At 36.9% G+C, this 27,577-nt stretch overlaps 1 protein-coding gene and 1 long non-coding RNA gene across 5 annotated transcripts in view; one reads left to right on the top strand and one right to left on the bottom strand.

Moving 5' to 3' along the window:
* The window catches only part of TMPRSS15 (transmembrane protease, serine 15), a 308,179-nt gene that overhangs the window by 137,371 nt on the left and 143,231 nt on the right, over positions 1-27,577 (bottom strand). For all 4 annotated transcript variants that reach the window (XR_002440702.1, XR_002440700.1, XR_002440703.1 and 1 more), the window contains 2 exons: positions 10,624-10,747; positions 1,018-4,821 (listed from right to left, as the gene is read on the bottom strand). The gene's annotated coding sequence lies outside the window, so the exon portion shown is untranslated. The remainder of the gene's footprint in view (positions 1-1,017; positions 4,822-10,623; positions 10,748-27,577) is intronic.
* LOC110401941 lies at positions 4,830-7,519 on the top strand. Its single transcript, XR_002440705.1, has 2 exons — positions 4,830-5,172; positions 6,107-7,519. It is a non-coding gene; the product is annotated as an uncharacterized LOC110401941 (long non-coding RNA).

Genomic DNA, 27,577 nt, shown 5'->3' on the forward strand with positions numbered 1-27,577 from the left:
GAGGGGGGAGGGTTGGACAGGAGTAGCTGCACTTTGACATAGCCTGAAAACAATGCACATGCAAAGTTCAATTTTCCTGCTTGTGTCAACAGTAGAAATTTATATATATCATTTCTATCCAATCTCATGGACAGCTGGATGTGCATCTCTGTGATCAAGACATATAGAGTTGTAGAGTCATCCTTTACTTTGAAAAGGTAGATTGCAAAGGCAGTCTTTGTCTGTCTCTAAAATCTGTCCTGTTCCAGCAGTAATATGAAGCACTTCTCTCAAAGGTTAGAAAATGACTTAGGAATCCCTGCCAACATTCCTCTTAATAAAGGAAATTCTAAAGTGCATAGCTGAGCATAAGCCACAGATGAGTGCACAATTGCTGATACATTTACTTATACATTTACTGCAGTATTAGTATTTAATTTACAGCTTTATGAAGTGTTCTGTAATAATTTAAACATAAAAGGTGAGGTATCAAGGTAAAATATTCCTTATTAAATTCAAGTGATCATCCAAGTCTAAAGTAGAAAGGTCAGAGGAAACGAATTTCAAAAGTTTAACATTATTTTTCCAGGGCCTTTGGTATCTTTGGGATCCAGATTTTCTTATCCTTTGTATAAAGATCTCAAAAAATACTGTTAGTCAGTTTTCTCTGCAGACATCTCTGCAATTCATCACCATGTTTCTGTTCATTTCAGGGGTCACTGCAGAAGAGTGTAAGTCAAGACCTTTGATTTTTGTGGTTCTAAATTACAACAAAGTCAGATTCCCTTTAGAAGCACAACACAAATAAACAACCAAAAAACCCGAACGATCAATTTAACATGGGAAACAATTGTACAAGCTTGTACATTACTGCTATTTTCAGACATCATAATTATGTAATCATTTAGGCTGCAAAGGATCTCAATTAGACCTCTATTCCAATTTTTTGTTCAAGGCAGGGCCAACTTGAACTCTGACCAGGTTGATCAGTGCTTTGTCAAGCTGAATCTTGAAAGACTCCGTTGAGGGAGACTGTACCTCTCTTGTTCAGCCCGTGTTTGACTGTCCTCATGGAGATAAGTTTTCTCCTTATATCTTCTCTGAATCTTCCTTGCTCCATTTAATTCTTTACATCTTCCCACCATGCAGTGCTGTGAGGAGCTTGGCTTTATCTTCTCCGTGGCCTTGCTATGGGCAGGAAGATGTTAGGATACACACAGACACCATGCCCAGGTCCAGCTCCTTAAGCTGTGCTCACAGGGCAAGTGCTCCAACCCTGGCCAGCTTGGTGTTGCTCCATGTGTACCATGTTTGCTGAAGTGTATCTTGTACTGGGATAGGTAGACAAAAACAACAACAACAACAACAACAACAACAACAAAAACTGGACTCAATAGTATATTGATATGGTCTAAGAAGATCTCAGTAAGGGGAGTAATCAGTTCCCTCAGTCTAGCAGCCATGCTGCAGCTGATACAGCCCAGGACACTATCAGAGTGTACTGCTGTTTCCTGCTCACTTGATGGTCCATCAGGACCTCCAGGTTTCACTTTTCAGCTACAGCAGTTCCCAGTATGTCAATTTTCCATCTTATCGTACTGCAGGGGATTAGTTCACCCTAAGTACAGAAAGTTGCATTTGTCATATGTATTCCGAGCATAAAATGTCCTAAGCACACTTATTTGTTACATTTCAAAGTTAAAGATAGATAGGATAGATTTAAACAAAAAATGGAAAAGTTCAGAAGTTGCTAACCCAGTACAATGTGTACAGTCTTCATGGGCAGCAGATCACAACATACCAACAGATCCTATCCCCAGTTAGTAAATGCAAAATTAAGTTGTTGAGCTGTTGTTTTTGTTTGTTTGGTTGGTTGGTTTTGTTGTTGTTGTTTATGGTTTGGTTTGGTTTGGTTTTTGTTTTTATTATTATTATTATTTTCTTGCATCATCAGTTACTGGCTTCTGTGATACTGTAGCCACAAAAGGAAAAGCGGTTTGCTGATACGTGCAACAGTCTCTGCAGATTGCAAGTGATTTTTGATCCATACCAAAAAAAAAGTAATCTTAAGATAAATTTTTTTCCAGAATTGAGTATCACTAGGTGGTATAAGTAAAAAGATTGATGGGGTACAGTATATGTATATAAATAAATCACTAACAAGCTATTAAGTTATATTATCAAGAACAAACTAAAACTCAAACTAGATGAATTAAAAACCTAACTGCTACTTACATTACAAACCTTTCCCAAAAGATGTAAATAGACATGCACACATAGAAACGTAAGGGTAAAACACAAAAAGCCAGAGTTTATGTAGTTCATATCACTAAGATAAACAACAAACAAACAAACAAGGGTTTTTGTTGCAACAGACAACTTTCTCAGTCTTATAATTCTAAAGCAAATGCAAATTTCAGATTTTGCACATTACATTTTTGTGCATGTATATAGAATAATATGTAACACAGGCTCCTAAATACAATGTCAACATGCATCAATATTGAAGTATTGATTTTAGTTACACTTAGATAGCACTTCTCATTCAAGGCTTTCTGTTGAGACATCTGGAGGTTATTATTCTATTGCTAAACAGTCACTTAGGAGAAAAAATAATGAAATCCTGAAGAACCAGATTAATAATTTGACTACAGATTGAGTATAATTTACAACAGTAATATTGCAATAATTTATCCTATAATTTGATCGGAATATACAGTTTCTGAGAAGAAAAACAAACAAAAAAACAGTAATGGAATCTAAAATTAATGTTGTACATTATAACTTCTACTAACTGTTATTTTACCAGCTCTACACAAGTGATATAGCATTATGTTTAAATGAACTGCCCCTAGATTTATACTGTGCTGAGCTCTGAATCAGGCCTATCAAACCACATACATGTCTGTTTTGGTGAGATACTAAGCACTATATAGAATATAGTCAGTGCAGAATTATTTCTCAAAAATCTTTATGAAGCAACTCAAGCTTCCAGTAGTAGCCAACTAAATGAAATAAAAAAATTGTTTGCGTTTACTTCCTTGTGATATTATTTCAAGATCTCCAATTCTCATTCATTTATTTGGAGACTGAAGAGAAAATGACAGCTGGGCCCTCAGTGGCTCATAACAGTGTGCTCGTTTCTGGAAGAAAGTCAGACTGATAAAATGTGTTTGCAGTTTATAGATTCTGTCAACAATTTTCCATGATTATTGCTTTCTCTGAGCAGTTTTCAGTTGCATGAGATATTCTGAATTCTGTAATCTACAGACACTCTTGTTGCAAACTATTTTCCAACACAAGTGAGTTTTGAGCAAACTGAAATTGATAGGGTGATTTACAGAAATAAAAGCTTTGGTTTATCTAGAACTGGGTGTAGGATTCTGAAATATCTGATGCTGAAAATCAAAAGGAAAGTTCTCATGGAGCTTTACATTTCTTTTTAATACTCTATGTATTGTAGTGTAAGGATTTAAGCTTTTCTGGATCCAGTCTCTGTCTGCTATGCTTCAAACAGGTCAATTATCCAAGCTGTACGCTTTTTGACATGACTGATTGTTATGTGGAGGTGATTCTTTTTCACTACCCCCATATATATAATAAACCCACATAAATGCTAGGTATGTATACAGTGGTACCATGGAATGCCTTTTCAGCAGCTTGGAGCATGAAAAGTGTACACAACCTATGTAAATATTTTTAAAGAAATTGTTAGCTGTATTTAAAGTCCCAGAAAGGGAATTAAAAATTATATTGGGTACATACAGAATTTTCATAGCAATTTTAAGTATAAACATATCAATCACTGAAATGTATCACACACCGGACTAAAATAAACTCCTTTCTCATTAGAATTAAAAAGTAATCTCAGCTTCACTGTTGTAAATCTAGAGCAAATCAACAGTTAAATTTGTTAACCTCAGGCAGTTTCATCAACTCAAATAGGATCATTCCAGATGTATTAAATTGTGTGAAATACCATAGCCTGTCCTAAATTTTGTTGTTATGACAGGGTGATGCATTTGATGACACAAAAAAAATTAAATAAATAAATAAATAAAATCTATTTTACTATTTGTTTAAAGAAAAAGAAACAACAAAAACAATACGCATTCCAATATCCCGTAGTGAGTAGTATTGTATAATCATAATAAATTCTTGTAATGTACACACCATGGCAAATCAATTTTGTATATCCCAGTAAATTCCACTTGTTCCTAAAGTGACAGCATAAGAGAAAACAGAAGAAAAAGAGATTAAGCACACACCCCATCATTACTGTGTTTACACATCCCTTTAGAAATATTTCTAATTAAAATTAAGTTTAACAAATCAGTCATACTTCCACTGAAGTCAAAGATGCTGTATGAGTTTTACAGGAGACTTACAAACTGCTTACAACTGTCTAGAAAGCATGGAAAGATTTACAGAGGTTTTAGCTCTGTGTGAATACAACAACTTTTGGAAAAGGACAATAAATTTTTTTTCTTCCAGACTATATATGATATTCTCTTTAAATCTGTAGTCACTTAAGCAGAGGGTTCATCCCTCTCAAATTCATTCTTAAAAAAAGGAATACAATATTTTCTCCCATTACAGATCATTTCAAATGGGTAACTAAATGAGTTTGGACGCAATGTTTTTTTTCTGTAGCATCGCTCTTCAGAAATAGCATCCACAAAGGCATTGTTTTTTTCTTTCCTTAAATAACCCTAGCACATTACTGTAGAGAAGAGTTGCTGGGATTTCCAGTATAAATTCCAGATAAACTGCTTTAGAGTTTGAAGACTCCCTCTTTGTCAGAGATACATGACTTCTTTTGGATACAGGACAGTGAGCAATCTGTTTGAGGAGAATAAGAGCTTGTCAAGAAAATGCAGTCTCACAAGTATTTAGAATTTTTTGTTGATTCCAGAAATGCAAAATAAAAAGTAGGAATCGCTTTTAAAAGAGACGCAAGCAACTCATCAAGGAAAACGTAGGTGTATGGGAACTGCTGAGTCATGGCCTGAACCATTGATTGGGCACCTGGAGGAAAGACTCAGTCAGCCCTGGGAGCACAGGTGAAGGCAATTCACCTGTGCAATCAGAAGGCCTCATTTAAGGGCTGACTGCCCCTGAGGAAGGATCTCTTCCTTGAGATCTCTCTTTGGTGGGAGCCTTTTCCTGCAAGCCCAAAATCTTCCAATCTAGGTGAGCGCTGTATTTTCCTTCCACCTTTTGTAATGCTATTTCCAGTGCGTTAGTCCTTCTGATTGCTACAGTAGGCTTAGGGAACGATTGATAGCAAACTGAAAAGCTGTTCAGGAAAACACATGCAAAAAAATGAAGTAGCTGATAACAGAGCTACCACAGAGCTAGCCTCGATGGGAACTAGCAGTGCCTCATCCCTGTCTCTCCCCCCAAACAAACAAAAAACTAAAAACAAATACACAAAATAACTTGTCTGCAAGATCATTATTTGGAAATTTGAAGGCAATTCCCAAGCTGTTTCAACTGTGCCCCCCATTCCTTTCTTCTAGCAGCTCAGCTCTAGATCATCCTGTAGTAGCCTTGCCCCTGCTTAATCCTGGGCCACACTGAGATGGAAACCACCCCAACCCTGAGCCATCCTGTCCAGGCCTGGGCCTGCAGTGGTGGCTGGGGATGACTGGGCTGTGGCCCATCTGCAGCCCAACCTCACTCACCTTGCTGCTGCTGTGGGATGAAGTTGGTCAGGGAGGCACCACACCACCCTGGTGGTGGTCCCAGGCCTCCACCCCACAGCATCCTAGAAGATACCAGGGGGATATTCCTTGTGGAATCCTCCCTGCAGTACAGCCTCCACCTCATCAGACAGACCCCATACTCTCAACCTCAGCTGCTAGGGAAATGCTTGGCTTTTCCCCTAAATCCAGGTTAGTAGTTTTGATGTGAGAGAATGTATTTTGCAGAAGCCTGGTCATCTGAGATTAGACGTACACTGTAGGAGTGCTGTGATGGTGTCAGAGATTTATCATGCCTGCAGCGGGGAAATTCCCTGGCTTCAAACTGAGCATAAGGCATTTCTACAAAGTACCTGAATCCTCTTTTTTTTTTTTAACCCTTTTTTTGTTGTTGTTGTGTTGTTGTTTTTTTTTCCCAGCAGAAACTGCTGGCTTCTGAGGTAAATAGAAGGGTCATGTCCTCTGCACTCAGTGGTGCCCGAAGAGTACATCTACACAGGATGAGATGTAATTTGCAAGCAGTTCATGTTTCTTACATGGCCCTGGTAGCTGCTGATAGCTTATCTAAGAAGACTTTGAATAAAAGGATGTGATATGATACCAAACAGAAGGGAAGAGAGTAAAGAAATCTGCAAACAAAGGCAAGATGTAGCTACTCCTGCCAAGAATATAGTAGAGTTTCAGACTATATTAGTGAATACTTATGAAAGTGGTAAGCCTAAATCATCACAAACACATACCAAATGACACCTGAACATAATTTCTGAAGATAAATTGCTTTCCAGGGCTGAATGAAATATTTCTTTACAGAAATGTACTAAGTGAGCCAGCATCAAACTGTCCCTCTTTGTATTTCTATGTTACTATCCAGACCTTGGAAAAGGACATACATGGACAAATATATTTATCTGATGGGCAGGGTCTTGGAAAGACACCCAACTGTTTCTAGCAGACTATTTAGCCCATCAAGTGACCAAGCTTGGCAGCACAAGGAGCCATTAATACCCATTTAGTGATAGATCTTAGAAAATGAATCTTACTGTGTATCAGAAGGGCTGAAATACTTGACTGGTTTTAACACTGTTCAACTGATACTAATTAGCTCCCCAGGTATATGATTTCCAACCATACTTGCTTACAGGGGAGTTACACCAGTAACTCCCAATTTAATCTAGTCCAGAAGATGAAGAAGAAAGAGGTAAATTCTGAGGACAAATTCAATGAAGCCACATACGTTTGAAAAAGAAAAAATAATGGAGAGAAACCTAAAACTGACATTTCATAAAAAAGAATGCTCCTAAGCTATAAATGAGTTGTATCATTGGATTTTAATGTCCTGCCTCAGTCATTTTTTGACAATACAAGACAGTATCAATGTTGATATCAGAATTTTACACAAATCCACCACTGGCTAAAGTCTTTAAAGCACCATATACTAAGGGTGTACAGTGCTTGTTTCTGAGCTGGTGTTATAGTATCAGTCAGCACGGAGATGGTGACACACAGGCGCTACAGTATCAATGCTGTACCAGTGCAGACAAGCTAGAGATTCTCAGCCTGTAACGGATTGTCATTATCATTGTCATAGTCTCCTGCGAAGTGCTGAATCTGGTCCCGGTCAGTAACTTTAACAGCAGAAGACAAATCGTCTCTGGATTGCACGCAAGTGAACATTGTCAGAAAAACTGCCTCTGAGATTTCAGGGAGAACATATGCAGATGTACACAGACGTATATAACATTAGTTGCTCTTACTGCATAGTTGAATGAAAAAGAAGATATGCTCCAATTATCTTAGCTTTAATTGTTAATATAAAATAAATTGTTGTAAAGTTATTTTTTTTCATGCAATTTCTCTCCGCTGAGAATGCCTTGGTTATGGATAGTTTGCTCTTAGTTCGGGTGGGAAAATAAGATTTCAAATATCTAGCTCTAATATCAGCTCTATGTTATATGGAATATTCTACAGAAGTAGACTAAAATCACACCTGAATAAAATAATATGAGATAGTGCACCAAACAGCATTCTTTTATCACCCCGAACATAAAAATTTACTGCTGCCTAATAAATGTTCCTGGATTCTAGGCTTACACTGTACACTTTTTCTAGACTGTTTAACATGAGTAATCTCTGGCCATATGGAAATCGTCCGGTAAGGCACATAGGGCAACAGACCATGACAAAGGTAGAAAGTCCACTCTGTGCTGAATGTGAACTCAGTTTTGCATATGAGCATATGTTTAAAACATCTACCTCTAAGATATAATTTAGAACTTGAAAATTCTGGATGCATCTGGGCCTGCAGACTGATCAGACAGTAGGACATCTGTGCATTAGTCAATTTCAGGGAACAGATAAAGCAACCAAGTTTGTTTGGTTTTGTTTTATTTGCATAGGGCTGTTATTTTCTGATGCTGGAGCTATAAAAGATGCATGAAATATAAAGACAGAGTTTTGTCCTTGCTTGACAGCTTGCTTATATGATGAGAAGTATATGACATGCAAAATCCTTGCGTGGCTGTGTACTATCAGTCATTCTGGTTTCCTTGCATAACTTTTCTGAACATCACAGGACTAGCCAGACTCCCTTATCCCTGAACATCATATAAATCCAAGTAAAGTCTTTTAATGTCTGGAAGAAGTCACAAAAAGCAGGCTTTAAACACCCAGATGAGCTCCCTAAGTGGGAACTATAGTACAGTGGGCAGCAAAGGCTGCAGCATCCAGGCATGGCAAGATGGGGCTGAGCTTGTGCTCAATATGGCCTAGTAATGTATATCTTTAGCTAGTAAATGAGAATTTAGATTGCCCAGGAAACCTTCTATGACTGCAGCCCCGCTACTGGTAAAGTGCAGGAATCTATGTTTAAAATTACATTTGAATACATTCAGAGTGACAAGTCAGTGACTGCAGAATCAAACACTGGACTAAGTTGATCAGTGTAACAGCACCTCAGATGTGAAAAAAATTGCTGGTTTAAATTTTTCTTGTAATGCTATTGATGAGTGTTCTGATCATTATTATGATAACATTTTAATAGAAAACAGGAAACCTCAATTATAAATACAGATTTTAAGAAAATCTAATGGAAAATTAAGAAAATTTAATGAAAAAAAACAAACAGAATTTATCTGTGGGATGCATACTTGCTACTGTAGTACTTAGGTTTTTTACAAATTCCCTTTGCAATGTTTTTTAGTATTATGATATTGAGTTTCAACCCAATAAACACGAGAAAAGTCAGTGCAGCAGGACTTCAATTTTAATCTTTGAGATATGAACAGGCTTTACCTGTGGATACAAATCTACACTTCAAGAGGGCTGGAGCACCTATCCTATGAGGAAAGGTTGAGGGAACTGGGCTTGTTTAGTTTGGAGAAGAGAAGGCTCCGGGGAGACCTCATTGTGGCCTTCCAGAACTTGAAGGGAGCATATAAACAGGAGGGGGAACGATTGTTCACGAGGGTGGATAGCGAAAGGACAAGGGGGAATGGTTTTAAACTGAGATGGGAGATGTAGGTTAGATATTAGGAGGAAATTTTTCACACAGAGGGTGGTGACGCACTGGAACAGGTTGCCCAGGGAGGTTGTGGATGCCCTGTCTCTGGAGCTATTCAAGGCCAGGCTGGACGTGGCTCTGGGCAGCCTGGTCTAGTGGTTGGTGACCCTGCACTCAGCAGGGGGGTTGAAACTCGATGATCTTTGAGGACCTTTTCAACCCAGGCCATTCCATGAATCTATGATGATTCTATGCACAAATAAATTGCAGATTGGCCAAATGCAGGGTGCTCAAGGATTGCAGGTAACTGTGTGTTACACAAGCTTATAGCCATAATGCTACATAATGTTTTCAACTTACTCAATAAATACAAATTCCTTGCTGTTCTGGTCCATATTTACTGGAAATCATTTGATTGATTTTTCAGTAACTCAACTATTGCAGAAAACATGACCCGGGACAGTTTTTAATAGCTTGGATGACTATGCATTCCTTAATGAAAAAGAATGATAAAATAAGCAGGTGTATTGCACCTCTTACAGTTACCTTGTCTTTAAAATACTGACTGTTTATTACAGATTGTAGGATATTGTGTATCTATTACTGTAGAAAAAGAATCTCTTTTATAAACATAGGAGGCCTCTTAGAACATTCTTCTTGTGAGCAATTCATGACTTTCTCGGTGTTTTTGCATCATAGAATCATAGAATAGAATCACAGAATCATTTGAGTTGAAAAGCACTCTTAAAGATCAATTAGTCCAGCTCCTCTGCAATGAACAGGGACAGGTACAGCTAGATCAGGTTGCTCAGAGCCCCATCCAGCCTGACCTTGAATTTCTTCAGGGACAGGGCAACCACCAGCTCCCTGGAACACCTGTTCCACTGCCTTACCACTCTTAATTGTAAAAAACTTTTTCCTTATATCTAGTCTAAATCTTCCATTTTACTTTGAAACCATTTCTCCTTGTCCTAACAAAAGAATATCAAGAATAACTCTCTTCCACTACAAATATGTTTTCCACGTGTTTGTCCTATCTCATTAATTAATTTCTGTAGTTTTATTTCAAAAGTTACTTATATAGATGGATATTCGGAATATTTTAAAATTATCATGGTATTTCTCAAGATGAATACGAAAGATTTAAGCTATTTTTTCTTAATATTTTCATTTCCCACAATGAAACATCTTCCTGGTTGTAAAAGAGAATTAAAATTAAGTGAAAGAGGTGTTGAGAAAACAAACAATGGCACTTCCTCGTAAAACAATAACTATCAGGAAAGTCAGGACTCTAGTCTCAACTATCTCTACTGAAAAATACCAAACCCTGTGACTCAAGACTATGATTTCTTGAAATAAAAGCAAAATTAAGCAAACTGAAAAGACGTTAGTGTGCACGTTTTGAGATAAATGTTCACAAATTCACAGGTAGATACTTACTGCCATGCTCACGCAAACAGGGTCAGTAATCTGATGCTTACAAGTGGTTCTCAGCTTCATTCTGAGTAACTGTCTTCGCTGTGGAGAACATGAATGGCCATGTTCATTGTTCACTGAGTTAAATCTTCAGAAATGGGGGAAAAAAAGTGTTATTTGCATTTTAAGCTCCTTCTTTCATCCCCATAGACTTCCAATGAAGCTGAATTAAAAGTGCAAGTCTACTCTGCCTTTAATTTCACACAGGAACCAAAACTATGGATCAGATGACACTGTGATATCAGCTTTAAGCAGTCCTAGCCTTTTAATTAAGAGTAGTCTTCTCCTGCCCTGAGTGCATGGATTTTCATAACCATTCAGAATTTTAGCATGCTTCATAATCTTTGTCTTCCTCCACCCAGATACTCTTGCAGAGCACTCAGAAAACAAAGGGTTTCTATTTCACAACCACCAGGAAGAGCCTGGATGCTAGATTTACACCAGTGTTCTGGCTAGCTCCTCACTCACACTGGGTGTGTGTATATCCTCTTGACAGATACTTTGACTGAACAGAACGACGTCATTGCCAGTGAATACCACAGGGAAAACTTATCATCTTTGTCTTCGTTCCAATCCCAGTGCCAGCAAGATTCAAAGTCACTCTTAGATCTTCAAGTGCACAAAAAGGAGCTTTATTCAACTGACAAAGCAGGTGTTTAGCTCCCTAGCTACTTACTTTACAAATTTGTGCCTCTCTTGTGCATCCCAGTGATTATTATTATTATTAGGAAAAGAGATATTTTGAGGACAGATGGAAATTTCATTGTAAAAACAAATGCTAATGTAATATACTGTCATTTACTTTTTTTTTTTCAATTAAATATAGTTAAAGAATTGAACATTTTCAGAAGTAATTATTTGTGTTCATAACAACAATACAAATTAATAAACAGCTCTGAAACAGACTTGTTTAATAATTATTTGCACTTTATTGGTATAGTATATTTTTCATGTTTCACTCACAAAGCAACTTCCTTTCTTGTCCCTGGAGCCAGAATACTCAGTAGGAATTCAGTTCTCTCACAATTACACCTCATTTCTTCCTATATTTGGTTAGCTCGTATTTTTGACTGCATCCAACCCCTCCATGTGAAACAGTTTAAATAACACATGTTCCTGCACAACTATGCAGCCTACTCCTTACACCAGGAATACTTAAAAGGTATCAGCCAAATGCATTATTCAGTTGAATAGGAGAATTTCTGTTTCACAGTGGTTCTTAGGATTTATAAATGGAGATGTTTTATCAAAAAGGGACACAAAAGTAAGGATTTTAACAGATTGAACATCTTCATTCATGTTTACTCAAATTTCATTTTGTTAGTACTTCTAATTCTAGCCTTTGTTTATCTGACCACAAAGTTTTCAGGTATGTATTGCCTCTGTTTCCTGACCAAAATTCTACTGAATCGGCCTGTATGCTTTGCTCTTCAAACACCCTTTGTACATCATGAGAAAAAATACACATGTAATTGATTTTACTTTTCTCATTGCTGATCTTTACGTTTACATGTTTTCCTATAGTGTTTGGAATGTCAGAAGGCAGTTAGAATAATAATAAAATGCAGCTTGAAAAACAGGTTCCGTTTAACATAATGAAGCAGCTGATACACTTTGTATCACTCTTGGATCAAAATCACAGAATTGCCACTGTTATAAATATTCAGAGGCTACATGATCTGGATATTAACATTCATCACAGGTGATTTAGAAACAATAAAGTGAAACAGCCATGGACAGTAGAAAACGTATGCAACAAATAGAGGATTCTCCAGTCCTGCGATCATTTTTGTGATGTCCTCTGGAAAATAAGCAACCCATTGTAGCGAGCAATAAGTACAACCTACCAAGTATTACTACAAACACTAAAATTACTTCTGTGGCGCAACTAGTTGGATATTATCCTTATTAGTTTTTTCAGCAACTCCCTTTTAGACTGAGTATATGACTTTAATTTGTTTTTGTCTAGCCCTAACTTTAGATAAGGAAGAGAAAACGTATGTCAACTATCGTCATCATGATATTAATCTCAAAACAATGTCTCCAAATTTTATATGCAATTGTAAAACCACATGAAAACTACACTTGCAGCAGATGCATGATTTTCAGATTAACCTTATTTTTCCATTCTTCTTTTACAACGTGCTGTTTTCAGCTGATGAAAATTGGAAACTAATTTAAAACTTAATAGCACACTCATTCACCCATCATTGATTAATGTTAGGATTTTAACAAGGAAGAAATAAAATCTTTTGCAAAACAAGATATCAAGATACTTCTGAAACATAATTCAATTTTAAATTTGATCATCATTCACTCATCATTGCAATTAGAGTTTAGCTTATTAAATACCATCTGTTTCCTAAACATCAAGGAATATTCTGAAAAGATTTCTCTAAAGGCAAAAAAACCCACACAACAAAAGCTTGTGCCATCTTTTTTAACATTAATTTGCATACTGGTTTTTTAACCTTTTAACAAGGAAAATAAGAATTGACCAACAAGATAATAAATGCATATGCTAAAGGGACAAGAACATAATGAATTATAAACTCTTCAGAAGCACCCAAGCTTAAATATACTTGCTCTTTAACTACATTTACCTCTAAGGAATTCAGAGAAAAAAAAGTTCACAATATTTTCTTAACCTCATTTCCGTTTTTTTTTTCCCTCACTCTCTCTTTTTTACTTTTTTCTTTTTCTTTTTAAATATTTGAAGTATATTATAAAATGCTTCTCCAAAAATGCAGCCTATGGATCCAAAAAGCCCAAAGCCTTATGCTGCCATTAAGTTCCAGAATAGTCAATGGAATGCCAGCAGTCACAGGTGTTACCCAAGTTGAACTGATTGCATTGCAGGAGCCCATGAGAGTACAGTAGTTCACGGAAGAAGCAGATGGAGAAGTTTACATTAAATAAACGTATACCATTTCCTTATAAAATTAATAGAATTTAAGGACCTCTGTTTTCTCTGCTGTCCTTTTTTTATATGACCATAGGACACTCTGGGAACATTCTGGCTTGCACCTGGATTCACAAAATTCTCCTAGAATAATATAATCATTTGAGTTGGAACAGAGCCTTAAACGTAATCTAGTCCAACTCCCCTGCAGTGAACAAAGACATGCACAGATAGATCAGGTTGCTCAGAGCCCCTTCCAGCCTGACCTTGGGTATCTCCAGGGACAGGACTTCCACCACCTCCCTGGTCAACCTGTTCCAGTGCCTCACCACTCTTATTGGAAAAAACTCATTCCTTATATCCAACGTAAATCTCCACTCTTTTAGTTGGAAACCATTTCCTCTTGTCCCATCACAAGAGACCCTGCTAAAGAGTCTGTCCCCTTCTTTCTTCTCTGTCTTCTTTAGAGTCTGGAAGACCACTATCAGGTCTCCCCAGTGCCTTCCCTTCTCCAGGCTGAACAGCCCCAGCTCTCTCAGCCTGTCCTTGCAGAGGAGGTGTTCCATCCCTTGGGTCATTTTTGTGTCCCTCCTCTGGATGCACTCCAGCAGGTCCATGTCTCTCCTGCACTGAGGACTCCACATCTGGAGGTAGTACTCCAGGTGAGCTCTCACCAGCGCAGAGTAGAGGGGCAGGGTCACCTCCCTTGACCTGCAGGCCACACTTTTTTTGATGCAGCCCAGGATACGGTTGGCTTTCTGGGCTGCGAGGGCACATTACTTGCTCATGTGCAGCTGCCATCAACCAGTACCCCCAGGTCTTTTTCAGCAGGGCTGTGTTCCATTCTTACATCCCCCATCTTGTACCGATACTGAAGATTGCCAGGATCCATGTGCAAGACCTTGCACTTGGATTTGTTGAACCTCATGAGGTTCACCTTGGCTCACTGCTGGAGCCTGTCTAGGTCTCTGTGGATGGCATCCAGTCTTTTGGGTATGTCAACTGCACCACATAGCTTAGTGTCATCCACAAACTTGCTGAGGGTACACTCAATCCCACTGTAGATGTCACTGATGAAGATGTTAATGTCCAGACGTTCTCCGTCTGGACACTGAGCCATTGTCCACCACTCTCTGGGTATAATCTCGCAGCTAATTCCTCATCCGTCAAACAGTCCACCCATGAAATCCATATCTTTCCAGTTTGGAGATAAGGATGTTATGGGGGACCATGTCAAAAGCCTTACTGAAGTCCAGACAGATGACATCAGTGGCTCTTCCCTTGACCAGTGACAGCCATCATAAAAGCTACAAGGTTGGTCAGGTTGGATCTGTCCTGCTGATTCTGTTGTCACTATAGTTTTCCCTCTTTTTCATCCTGTATCAAATGGGAAACATATTCTTTATTCCTTTAAATGGTTAAGGAAAATTAAAAAAAAAGAGTTAATAACATCTTAATGCTGTCTCATATTGACTAAAGAAAGAAAGAAGAAGCAGTTGATTTCATTTATATAAAATGAAAGCTTTTCTGATGACACTGGTAAAATAATATGCATACGAGAAACATGCCACTTAGTAATCATTCAATAATATTACTAAATTTGAAAACAGGAAAATAATCATAATATATTTAAATATTTGGAATATTTTGAATTTTTAATTTGCATAATGTCAGAGTTATAACCATTGCTAACTTTAAAGAGTTGAGTTTGAATCATTAATACATAGTTTTTTGGTTTTGTTTTGTTTTGTTTTGAACCAAACACCATTTATATTATTTATTTAGCTTGGTCTATTCCCTCTTCTCTTCATTAGCTGCTTTTGGCATGGAGTTCAGGTATTCTACTAGAAAAAAAGAGTTTTGTAAATATTTTACATTGATGTGTTAGTGTGGACTAGCCAAAACCTAAAGCTGTCAACCTGTTCTGTGCCTCCAGCATTAAAACTAGCTTAAAAGCATGGTAATGACAGGCAAGTTTCCTAATTTTACAGGTATTTTAGAACAGTATTGATGCTGTAAATGGAAAATACATTTGATATTATATAAAATACAAATATAAATACAGTTGTCCTGTATTTATTATCATACATAATTATTTGAGCATTTGCCCAACACATCCAAAAAAAGCTATCTTATTCACACAAATAATGGATATATTATTTGTAGAAACTCAACATCACACCCATATATGGATCCAGAAATTAATTCAGATTTAAAATGCTTTATCTCTTACTTTTTAGATTTGTTCATTTGAATTCAGGAAAATCTGTTCTCATGAGCATTATCAAATTTCTTTCAGCAAAACAAAAGCTGAAAAACTGAAGAGTTATTTCATTTTGTTCTGAAAAGTATACGGAGACTACAGGGAACTTCTTTAAGGCTTTTTTTCCACCCCAACTGCTTCTAGCAGTCTACAAAGAGTGAAATAGCTTCTACCATTTCTTTTAGTACCTGAAACTAACCCTCAGGACATACGGCACTACCCTAGATCTAACTCTTCTGACCGGAGTCAGACAAATAGAAGAATATTTGCTTAACAAGTATGCTACATGGAAAAGGAACAACACACTTGTAGTTCTTTTTTTTTTTTTCCTCTTCTCTAGTTCTTCAGGATCTTTTCAGTCTTATAAGAAAAGGACAGTTTTGTTTGTTTGTTTGTTTGTTTTAAGAGGCATAACACTGCTTTTTTAACACAAAAGTGTTAACAGTTGGACTACACATTCAAATTCCTCTGTTATAAGTTCAGTACTGAAACTATTAAATGGCTGAAGGGATGGGGAGCAGAATAAACCCAGTTCAGGAGTAAACAGTAAACAGGTACTCCACCCATTCTATTGCAAGTCTATGGGGCTGGATAGGATCTACCCAAGGGTACTGAGGGAGGTGGTGAAAGTGCTTGCCAAACCACTTTCCATTATTTGTCAGTAGTCCTGCCAATTGGAAGGATCACAGATGACCAGAAACTTACTAATGTGATGCCCATCTACAAGAAGGGTTGGAAGGGGGATCTGGGGAACTACACACCTGTTAGCTTGATCTCAGTATCAGGAAGTTTATGGAGCAGATCATCTTGTGTGAGATCACACAACATATGCAGGACTACCAGAGGATCAGGCCCAGCCAGCATGGGTTCATGAAAGGCAGGTCATGCTTGACCAATCTCATCTCCTTCTGTGACCAGGTGACAAGCCTGGTGGGTGAGTGAAAGGCTGTAGATGTCATTTACCTACATGTCAGCAAGGCCTTTGGCACTGTCTCCCACAGTATTCTCCTGGGGAAGCTGGCAGCCTGTAGCTTGGACAGGTACACTCTTTGCTGGGTAAAGAACGGGCTGGATGGCTGGGCCCAGATAATGGTGGTGAACTGAGTTAAATCCAGCTCGCAACACATCATGGGTGGTGTTCCCCAGGGGTCAGTACTGAGGCCAGTTGTGTTTAAGATCTTCACTGATGATCTGAATGAGGGGATTGAGTGCACCCTCAGTAACTTTGCAGATTACACCAAGTTGGGAGGAAGTGTTGATCTGCTTGATGGTAGGAAGGCCCTACGGAGAGATCTGGTCAGACTGGATAAATGGTCTGAAGCCAATTGCATGAGCATCAACAAGACCAAGTGCTGGCTTCTGCACTTTGGTCATAACAACCCCATTCAATGCTCCAGGCTTGGGGCACAGTGGCTGGAAAGCTGCGCGGTGGTAAAGGACCTGGGGTTATTAGTTGAGTCAGCTGAACATGAGCCAGCAACATGCCCAGGTGGTCAAGAAAGCCAGTGGCATCTTGGCTTGTATCAGAAACATAATAGCAAAAAGGACTAGGGAGGTGATCATCCCCGTGTACTCAGTCAACACCGGTGAGACCACACCTTGAGTACTGTGTTCAGTTTTGGGCCTCTCACTTCTAGAAAGACATTGAGATGCTGGAGAGTGTCCAGAGAAGGGAAATGAGGCTGAGGAAGGGTCTGGAGCACAAGTCTTGTGGGGAGTGGCTGGGGTAACTTGGATTGTTTATCTGGTCTAGTACCAGATCTGGAGGTAGGTGGCCCTGCCTGTGGCAGGTGAGCTGGAACTTGATGATTCTTGGGGTCCCTTCCAGCCCAAGCCATTCTTCTATGATTGTTTAGTCTGGTGAAGAGGAGGCTTAGGGGAGACCTTATCGCTCTCCACAACCTGAAAGGAGGTTGTGGCGAGCTGCAGGTTGGCCTGTTCTCCCAGGTAACAGTGACAGGATGAGAGATAATGTCCTCAAGTTGCACCACACCAGGGGAGGATTAGGTTGGTTATTAAGAAGAACTTATTCTCAGAATGAGTGGTGAGGTATCGGAACAGGCTGCCCAGGGAGGTGGTGGAGTCACCACCCCTGGATGTGTTCAAGAAACACATAGATGTGGCACTAAGGGCCATGGCTTAGTGGACAAGATGGGAATGGGTTGATCATTGGACTAGATGATCTTAGAGGTCTTTTCCAACCTTAATGATTCTATGATTCTAAGAAACACAGGAAGCACAAAGATAAATCTTCTTACTCTCTGTTTGGCAGCAGCTGTAAAATCCTTGCACTTTAATTCTATAATGACTTATATTTCTGACACATACTGCAAAATTGATCAAAGGGTGAACCACAGGGAAAAAAAAAATAAAACATCCAACGAGATTAAAAATGTCATTTTCAGAGTATGCGTTAATATATGGCTTAAAAACATTCAAGTATTTTGTCAGATATGCATTTTTTTGACACTCATTAAATCAACTGTACAAATATGAACTAAGGAGATAAAGGAAAAAATAATAAGAAATTTCACTGTCTTGTAGTAATTTGGGGGGAAATTATATTTCAGCATGTATTTGTGGCTTCCAGTTATAGCCAGCTCTCAACATGGCATTAGCAAGCATATTTTAAGTCTATAAGAGAGTGTTCAATGACCAAGGCAGCTGAACCTTTCTTTGTGATGACATAGTTAAAGGTAACACAGACCTTATATCAGCTAAATCCTGAATAAGTAGGTTTTACTATCTATTTAGGTAGTTTTACTGCATTGAGGCTGTTACTGAAGTACAACATCTTGTTCTGATGGACACAACAAAAAACCCATCAACTCACACTTTAAAAGCAGTTGTGTGTGACTTGAATTTTTGAAAAGTACCTGCAGTTAGGTATATTAACACAATTTATATTTAATATATTCAAGAAAAGTTAATCTGGCATGATCTTAGCCTCTAATTATTTGTACATAAATACTTAATGGGTGTACTTTTACTACAGCAGATAATACCAGATAAAAGCTTATACTAGAATCTAGATACTCCAGCAACAAAGACAGCTCAGTTATTCCACTAGCTATCAAGGAATTTTCCTGCTAAATGTCAAAGCCTTCTGACTTTCAGGAGGCTTTCTAGCACATGCTCCTGAAGAGAAGTTCAGTGTGGCAAGGTTAAATCTCTGCCATGTAGGACAGCCCAGCTCTGGCTTGAGGGCACACACAATGCAAAAACAAAAAGAAAATGTTATTGAGTGCTAGAGAAAATATTTTGTCCCTGGTATTTTTCCCCCATTCTGATGTTTGCCATCTGCTTCCCCTTGAGACAAGTGGGAGTGGATGCCCACCTCTGCACACCTCAAGGATCAGGGTCAGAGCACTTTCCTCACCATGTGCTATACTTCCTCACACATTCTACCACTGCTGGTGCTTCCCTGAGGACCTTGGATACCACCTTTCTCCTTGGATGCTGGCATCCCTCAAGCTCCACAAACTGCTGACCCCCACCATGGCAAGGGTTGTGGAATCTTAGAGCCAACAAAAGTGGCATGTTGCAGACTTCCATCTTCTTTGTTGCCTGTGGCCAGAGCTGCATACAGGTAAGTGAGGACAATCTGGGTAGCCAGCCCCTGCCTGGCCACCAGCAGGAGAGGTAGCTACCTGAGAGTAGGATGCTGGACCTAGGACTGTTGTGTGGTATAAAGGCAGGGAGTAAATGGCAAAATAACTGCTCTGGGTTGCTCACATACAGAAGGAAAAGCAGCCCTCTCCACCAGAGCTTTTGTAAGGGCTTTGCCATGATTCTTTGAGAAAGAATAAAGAACATCCATTCCCTAACTTCACATTGACAATACAAATTTAATCTTGATTAACCCTGTTAAAACTTTGCTTATTTTCTATTGATTTTTTTGTTCCCATCTCACTCAGTTTCAAAATTCTGCACATCTCCCTTATCCTCCCACAACGTAAACAATAAAAGGGACAAAAGATAAGCACTGAAAAAGAACAAATCATGCAGTGCTGGCAAAATATTGTCCTCAGGAAAAAATCCCACTGATTGCAAGAGACAAGAAATTTCAATTGGAACTTTGCCTGAGGAAGTAACAGGGAATTAAGCCCAAATAAAATAATCATATGAGTTCTTACAAATGTGAGAAATTGAATTCTATTTTAATTCTCACATGGACATCAAAGTCTTTGTTCCACTGATAGCAATAGGAATTTTGCCGTTGATTTTCGATGAAGCCATGATTCACCTCAGGGCATTTTCTCTCATAACCTATTTATTGTCTTTTTGTTACAACACATCACATAAGTATCTTGTAATACTTACAGCGTAATGAATAATCATGTATTCCAAGACCAGATATCACCATCCATTGTAGGCTTATATATAATGTAGCTGCTATTTCCAGAGGGATTTTTAGGTTTTGAAGAGAAAAAAAAAAGTACAAATTGAATTCTGACACTGAAATAAGAGGGAACAAGTTCTGACTGTCAGATCTTTTCTAGGAGAAGAAATCACTGTATACAGTCAGCTGCTGATTCTGTCCTTTCCTAAATTTTCTGCTATACTGCCTTTTGAGAAATAATAAGTATGCATCTAGCTGATGAATTAAGAGCTATATTCATCCAAATAGTTCAATGCAGTATGGGATCCATACTGAAAAAATTATGGAGTTTAGCAATTCATCAAGTTCGACGTTTCTAATTTTAAAAAAAAACATCACAGCTTTTATAGTTTATCATGCTATTAACAAGTCAGTACTTCACTGCTACATGTAAGAAAACATGTCAAAAAGCTATGCTTCTGTTCAGAAACATCTTTAAGGAGGTGGTAAAACTGAATAGTTTGGGGAAAATACTGCTGGACAAGTAGAGGAAAGTAATTCCTGAATACTTTGCAGTGTATTTTGCTGTACCACAGACATCTGAAAAACTGTTAGGAAGTTCTTACACTGTAAGTAGATAGCAGCTGCAAACTTCTAGCTACAAGCTATGATGAAGTATTTTAAGATCTGCAGATGTGGCCTGGAAAACTCAGTTTCCATAACAACGATTTTTGGTGCCACAATTATAAGGCTGCTTGCACCTCTTGATTTCTGTAGCCAATCAGTTCTTGTTGACAGTATAATACTGCATTTTTGTTTAGCACTAAATGCTTTACTTGGTCTCACACATTTGTGCAGTGTTACTTACAATTTTAAAAGAGAAAAAGCACGTACACTAATGTACACTAAAGCTGTGGTGTAGTTATACCAGAAGAAGGATCCTCCTTTAATACTTCACTAGTTAATAAAGCTGGAATACTGCTGTAGAATAAATATTTAGGTGCTCAAAATACTGAGCAGCTAGTAGTGAAAAATGGAACTCAGAAAACAAAAGGTTTTCTTTTAGAGTTATTACTCAAACAAAGCGTAAGAACTCAGCTATTGAAAGAACAGCCTTGAAATACAGAAGTGAGATAGATAAGGTAACATTAAACTCTAAATTGTTCTGAGCACAAAGAAAAAAAGCAACTCAGACCCAAAGATTTCTCTCAGCAAGACAGTTGTCAGGCAGTGACTATGTGCCTTTTCCTTTTAAATGCTAACTCCAGCAGGCACAGACCTTGTAATGTTTTAAGTAGAAAAATTACGGTCTTTGTAACTGATTTTTTATAGCAATATATGACCCCATATGAGAATGTAATACCAGTCTCTTTACTGGAACACAATAATTCCCTTACACTGCTTCTCAAGGCACACTATGAGCTGCCCAAAGATGATAATGGTAGATCACTTTATAGGATTTACTGTAGTCTGGGCCCATTCTTTGACAGACTTCTTGTTAAAAGTTTTGCAGTGCAGATAGCGGATTATCTCTCCAACTGGTTTCTCCCTCTCCTGTTTTTTCCTACATGGACTTCATGCGTTACTCCTTTTTTTTTTTCTCTTATTTTCTCCTTATTGCCCCATTTTCTGTTTTTATCTTCTGCTTCTCCTGTTACCAGATTATTTTGCATATATTTATTTCTCCCTTGTGATTTCTTCCCTCCTTCACCTTTAGTCATCAACAGATTTGGCCATCTTGTCTTCTCACACATCACTCCCTTTTCCAAGATCATTATGCTCTTTAATACCTCTCTCCAACACCAGGATAAATAAATGAGTAAATAGCAAAAAAATAAGTAAATGACACTCAAGACCACAACAGAGGAATGTTATTTGGGATGGACTTCCTACAAATAGGTCTGAACAACAGAACTGACACTTTGCAGCAAGAACTGGAGAACTGCTTTAAGACAGCTCACATTTAAAGATCTCTGTTTAAAGGTGGAGGAAATACAATCAGTTTGCAGGTCAGTTTGCATTTGAAAGTCTGGAAAAATTTGTTAGCCTATAATTTAATATTAAATGTATTAAAATATATATATATAAATATATAAAGGAGCTCCTTGTGCTTTCCCCAACCTGCACAATACTAGATGAACTTCAGATTAGCACAACTTACTGATACGGAAATATAATGCTTGTATACTCCATAAAATTGCTAGCAAGCTAAATCTATTTGTGGGAAATACCTATTAAAACTAACCAATCAGAATTCCAAAAGAAAACAAATATTGGATTTTAATAGAAGACTGCCTTTAGCAATGTTAGTCACATCATTTAATTCACTGTTGGGGGCATGTACTCTAACATTTCAAAACAAAGTTGAAAGATTTCAAAGACAAAACATGATAAAACTGAGCAGAGAAAACATAATTTTGCCAGCTTCAGTCTGAGGATAATGCAAAGGAACTGGGTGCAACATAATGTTCGGCAGCAATGGGTGTCAGAGAAAGGCAAGCTCTGTCTGCCATTTTTCTACTTCTAGAACTCTACTGTTGTAGGTAAATATTTTGCTTTTTGAGCCCATAGTGAAGAGAAGATATGAACATCAGTAAACAATTGACAAATTTCAAAGAAACATCAACAGAAGTAAGTCATGCAGTGTTTCATATGAAAGATCATATCACACCAGGATCACCTCTTTCTGAATCCATGTGCACACCCTGGGAAATATAATCTAATATATTACTGTGGCTGAAATTACACTTCTGAGAGAACAAGAGAATATTAGGCTTTACAGATATTCCCTTGGCTTCAGAAGGTCAATTTTGTGTTCACATAAAAGAAGTCCAAAATATTTTTTAAGTAAAGATATTAGATGGAAAAATCTGTTTTTATTCAAAGTTTGAATAACATTTTAAATGTTGTGAATCTCCACAGTTGTAAAGATGAAAGCTGACCATTGAAATAGGAATGGATGGATTAGGACAGACTTGCACAGTGTAAGTGTCCTCAGGAGTGCTGTTTCTACACTTGGGGATATCTAGGACATGATCACTATTTATATTCTCCAAGATTATGAGAAATCTTTTTTTTTTTTTTTTTTGCATTTCCAGTGATGTTCAATATAATAGAATCACAATAAGTTTTTGTGATTTGAGCAGCTATATAAGAACTTTATTTAGGCCAAAATTATTATTCTTACTTGTTTCCAGTTAGTGATCCAGAGAAAGAAGCAGTATGCAGCCCCTTGTCAATAGTGGACACAGTATTTCTCATTCAGATTTAATTTTAACAGCCAAAATTGTAATCGCATTACTCTTTTTTTTTTTTTTCTTCTAATTATAAATACTTTTAAGGAACTATCTCTATATTAAAAGCCTGTTTATTTCAGTCCCATGTAATTTAATACAGTAGGACAGGATTATATTTCAAAAATCCTTCTAGAAGTAAAACCTGTAGAAAGCGCAAACTCTCTTCAACAGTGGCTCCAAATGGAGTACTGCTGTACTGTTCTCAGAAGTCCTAGCCAGCAGTTTGCAAATGTGCAATTAAAATTCCGGCTTTTCTCTAATTACGGTACACTTAAGTTAAATGGTTTTAATAGACATATAATGATGGCTTTATAAACCTACAGTTACTTGCAATCTAAAGTAATTTTTGCTTCACTTTAAAAAGCATCCATTAAATGCCTAATATGATCTTTGTGTAATATAGCAAGATATTTAGTGAATGCTTTATAAACTTAAATAGCAATTATTATCAAAGACAAGTATTAACCATATAGATTAAGATGCTATTAATGTGAGTTAGCTTTTTCAGATTAACCAGTGAAATTCATACTTAAAGTCTGCTGGTCTAAATGTAGATTAGAATGCTATACATTTGTAATGGAAATTTCAGGGATGACTCAAAAGACAAGTATGTGCTTAATGCAATTTTTCATTAAGGTACCTATTTATTAAAAACATTATCAAGCAGCACACAACTCAGAAAGTTAACTATTATCAAAATCCTTATTTTTCTAAAAATAACTATCATGTTTATGAATGGTAGTCCTCAACTCTATGAATCATCAGGACATTTCCAGATGACTGAAGAATTCTGAGTTACTGAGATTTTGTTGGATAATAACTTGTAACCTCTTCAAGATTATGTACATAGTTTAAAGCTACTACAAATATTCAGGCAATGAACACTTTTACAATTTACCAAGTATGAATCAATAGTGATCATAGAATCATAGAATCCTTTGAGTTGGAAGGGACCTTTAAAGGTCATCTAGTCCAACTCTCCTGCAATGAACAGGGACACCACAGCAAGATCCTGTTGCCCAGGGCCTTATCCAGCCTCATCTTGAAACTCTCCAGGGAAGGGGCATCCACCACCTCTCAGGGCAACCTATTCCAGGGCCTCACCACCCTCACTGTAAAAGATTTTTTCCTTATATCCAACCTAAATCTACCCTCTTTGTGCTTGAAATCATGTCAATTACCAAAGATTATAGAAATGAAAAAGTAGAATGTGGAATCCGGAGTTCAGTTTGGACGTAGTTTCTGTGTTAATGTTGGAGGAAAAAATAACAAATCTATTCCTAAATGAATATATTTCCAAAAGCCTGGAAAGAATTAGCCTTTTGTCTTCCAGACAAATCTAGAACCAGGATGTTTTAACATAAAATGTACAAGCAAAATCTGTACAACTGGGAATACTCAAGAGAAAAAACTTCTCATGGAAACCACATTTTCCAGTGAAATTAACTAAAAATAACCATCAAATAAATCATTCATGGAGCACATGTTGAAACGGAATTTGTAGACAAAAGTTTGCTTAGGTGATTTTCTCATACTACGTGGATTAATTGCAGTTTTGCATTTTTTTTTATTCACCTTACTGATTTTTAATATAAATGAAAACATTATAGAAATGATTTTGATGTTTCTATTGATATTATGCAAAACATAATTTCCTTCAGAAAGTTCTGAAAAATGCAAAATTGTTTATTCGTTGCAAATTTCAAAATGTTTATATTTAGCACAAGATGGAATTTTTAACCTTGTGCTGCTTCTAGCAATTTGCTTTTAATAATATATTAAGAGAAAAGCCTCAAGCCACATAATAGTTGCTTGTTGTCACTGTGAATATCAGGTTACCTTCTACTTTACTAAAAAAATCCCTGAAACTCTACATTTTATGTTGTCGTTTATCTTGTGCTTTTGAGAAAGTTCTTTGTGTACTCATAACCTGACTTGTGAGCATCTGATTTATGTAACAAAAAGAAAGATCTCTTATATGGTCGCATACCAGAGATGGATGATATTATCTCATCTATTATTGGATCAAATACCATGGATCAAAATTTGTTTGATGTCACCAAAGTTACGAAAAGACTGGATATGATGTCCTGACTTTAAAAGCTTTACTCAAACTTATTTTGGAGGATCTGTGAATAACAAGTTGAAAACCAAATTACAGAAAATAGGTGTGTTTGGTGGGAGAAAAAGAGATACAGAAGCTGGGAGTGACAGATAAAACTAATGAATGCTTAACATAAATAGTGACTTCTACGAGATACACTTTCTACTACCCCAAGGATGTTTTTGATCATGGATTTTGATAGAATAAAATGGAAGTGACACTCCTGGCACTAAAAAACTAAATCATACCAGAAAAAAATGGTTCCAATTAAACAGTATTATACCCATCAATACCATGTACAGTATCATAAATTAAACAAATAAGACTACAGAAAAATCAATTTCTGTTAAGAGAACATTTCTATAAGGAGAGAAGCAAAGAAAGTTAGATGATATCCTTAAAACACAGTCAAATTTCTCTTTGATTCAAACTATATGTTTTTACTTTTTTTGCCTTTTTTAATTGAACATTAAAAAAGGAATATTTTTCTTTTTTTTTTTAAGGATAAGCAAGAAGATATAAAAAAGCCAATGACCTCACAGCAACTGATGTAGGATATTTTGTGAACCTTCTAGCTTCAACAAAATAGCTTAGCAGTAACCTATATGGAGTTGTTTCCTATATGACTGCTCTATTCCAACCAGCAATTTGATTCTTACAACCTTTTTTAGCTGACAAATCCTACATTACCATAGGGAACTACACTAAATCATTTTAAAGATAAAACAATGAAACAGAGGAGAAAATTGTCCTGGAATAAAAATTAAAAATGCAAAAAGGCAGAAGAAATTTATAAAAATCAAGTAGTCATCATAATGTTATATTACTTAGTGTCTTATTCTTTGAATGTGAAAATATTTACACACATAATATAGAGCTGAATAGCAGTTTTTAAACAGGAACACAATGAGAGTAAAAAAAAAAGTTGTAGTGTTATAGAAAGTAACAGAAATGTTATCAATCTGTTTAATCTGAATTGTAGGACAAAATTTTACATGTCATGCCCACAAAAACATGTAAAATGACACGAGTTTCACGTCAAAATGTCAAAAGTCTTAGAGTAGTAAAAGGAAGAGTATTTCCTTTTTTTTTTTCTCCCCAAAATCAGTAGTCCAAAAAGACTGGGAGACCAGACCCAAAGTCTAAGATGAGCTCTACAATCCCAAAGAAATGGGGGAAAGAGAAGACAGAGAATGTACTCTGCCGATAGAACTTTCCTGGAGTACTTTTTTTCATTAAAATATGTATATATACATATATATATATATATATATATATATATTTCCTACACTGAAGAGGGCTGGTTTCAAATAAATTAGATATTCCTAATGTATGCAATGGAATGTTTGGAAAATCTCTGTGAAAAAAAATGGTGGTTTCATAAACTGAACATACTTTTCATTTCAAAATGTGAATTAATCGTATTAAAGTCAGGAAAATCATCAAAATACAAAACCTAAAGCTTCAGATTCACTCCCGGTTGAATTAAATCATTCAGATTTAAGGAGATTTCTGTTGGTTTACAAACTTCAAACTGCCATTGATTCAGTCTTTTATTTAGATTCTTCTTTTTTTTTTTTTAACTTAAAATTAATAAAATCACAGTTTTCTTTACCCAGGTTTAACATGAATTTGAAATAGAGAAGAGAACAAGGCATAAACTCAATTCCTAAACTTTCTCCCAAGTTGTTTTATGACTCTAGATCTGTCTCTAGGCCATGAGGCTCGCTAAAAAAAGCTCTAATTATTACTGAATGTCACTATGCAACTACTCAAAAAACAGTTAATGTTTTGGTGAGGTATATTAACACTGTATTTCAACTATCAACTATTAATTGCAAAATAAATGAATACATAGATTGAAAGTTGTTTATTTATGGCAACATTCCCATTCTCATTGATTTTTGGTTGCATAAAGAAACATCTGAACAAGGTGCCAGTTCACACTTAAGATAGCACAGGCAGCTAAACAATTACAAGGATACCCACGTTTCATAATAAATTCAAGGCAAAATAATAATGTCAAAACAAT

This window comes from Numida meleagris, chromosome 1, assembly GCF_002078875.1.
Source record: "Numida meleagris isolate 19003 breed g44 Domestic line chromosome 1, NumMel1.0, whole genome shotgun sequence".
NCBI lineage: Eukaryota > Metazoa > Chordata > Aves > Galliformes > Numididae > Numida > Numida meleagris.